We start from the raw sequence: 2031 nt of genomic DNA on the forward strand, positions 1-2031 counted from the left end.
ACGAACCGTAACCGGATGGAGGATGTGCATCGACTACAAAAAAAGGATCATTTCCTGCTACCCTTCATTGATGAAATGTTGGAACGGCTGGCAAATCATTCCTTTTTCTGTTTCCTTGATGGGTATTCCGGGTATCATCAAATTCCTATCCATCCAGAGGACCAAAGTAAGACTACGTTCACATGTCCATATGGCATCTATGCATACCGTAGGATGTCTTTCGGACTGTGCAACACTCCTGCATCTTTCCAAAGATGTATGATGTCTATTTTCTCGGATATGATCGAAGACATCATGGAAGTCTTTGAACGTGCAGAGATGTAGCCTATTCACCCCTCTAGGCCACATCTCTGCACGTTCAATTGGTATCAGAGCAAGGTGCTCTTGATTCAAGCTTCATCGCTTTGAGTGATCCATGATGTCGGACTTAGGGGGAAAGGACGCGGAAATTGGTAATGAAGATGGAGCGAGCAACAAGGGAACTCCATCACCCAAGGGAGCGGAAACTTACCATTCCCTCTCACAACTTCGTCTCCGTGCCTTCCGGGCACGCTTCTCAATTTGATGGGACACATTACGCCGCTTGGAAGCACAAGATGAAGTTGCATCTAATTTCTTTGCATCCAAGTATTTGGAAAGTTGTTTGTACAGGTATTGATGTACCCCATGAAGACGTGGAGCTTACTTCGGAGCAAGAGCAACTCATCCACCGCAATGCTCAAGCTTCCAATGCAATTCTCTCCGCCTTGAGTCCGGAGGAGTTCAACAAGGTTGATGGACTTGAGGAGGCAAAGGAGATATGGGATACTTTGCAATTGGCTCATGAGGGATCTCCCGCCGTTCGTGAGGCCAAGATTGAATTATTGGAAGGAAGGCTTGGAAGATTTGTGATGGATGATAAGGAGACACCATAAGAGATGTATGATAGGATGATGATCCTCGTCAACAAGATTAAAGAACTTGGGAGTGAGGACATGACAAATCACTTTGTTGTCAAGAGACTTCTCCGTGCTTTTGGTCCAAGAAATCACACTCTTGTATCAATGATACGGGAAAGGAAAGACTTCAAGAGGCTCACCCCAAGTGACATTCTTGGAAGAATTGTGTCTCATGAGATGTAAGAAGAGAAAGCTCGTGAAGTGAGGCAAATGGTGGAGAATGCCGCCATGATCAAAAATTAAGAAGTAGCTTTGAAGGCAAAACAAGAAGAAGAGTCAAGTTGCGAAGAAAGTGAAGATGAAGAGATGGCTTTTATTGTCAAAAGATTCAAGCACTTCCTTCGCAAGAGTGGCTATGGCAAAGGGAGGAAGGATGATGATAAGGGAAAGAGGCAATCAAAGAGAGCTTGCTTCAATTGTGGTGAATATGGCCACTTCATTGCCGATTGTCCCAAGTCAAATGAAGTAAAGGCTAAGGGAGGCAAGAAGAAGCCGGAGCGTGCTCATGTGGCGGAGGCCCACACGGCGGAAGTGTGGTACTCCGAAGATGAAGAAGCCTCTGAGGTCAAGCCCAAGCCCAAGCCAAAAGACAAGGTTGAAGGAGAGAGTGGTGTTGCTACCGTTGCCTTCAAGTCATCTTCTTCAAGCAAGGAGCGTCTCTTCAACAACTTGAGTGATGACGACGATGACTCCTACCACTACTCTTGCTTCATGGCCCAAGGCCGCAAGGTGATGACTCAAAAGCCTTCTCACACTTCTCTTGATAGTGACTCTAGTGATGAAGAAAGTGATAATGAATTAGATGATATGCTTAAGAGCCTTAGCAAACCCGCTATGCAACACTTGGCTAAGTTAATGAGAGCTTTGGATAGTAAAGAACAATCTCTCGAAAGGCAAGAAGAATTGCTTATTCTTGAGAAGAAAAGAAACCTTGCCTTAGAGGAGAGCTTAGCTAAAGAATGTGCTAAAAATGAACAACTAGCTAATGAGCTTAATTTGGCTAATGGTTCTTTAGCTAGCCTTAGAGATGTCAATGAAACTCTTCAAGAGAAATTTGCTAGTTTAGACAAAAGTCATAAAGATCTTGAAGTTC

The sequence above is a fragment of the Oryza glaberrima genome, chromosome 10, assembly GCF_000147395.1.
Source record: "Oryza glaberrima chromosome 10, OglaRS2, whole genome shotgun sequence".
NCBI classification, from domain to species: domain Eukaryota; kingdom Viridiplantae; phylum Streptophyta; class Magnoliopsida; order Poales; family Poaceae; genus Oryza; species Oryza glaberrima.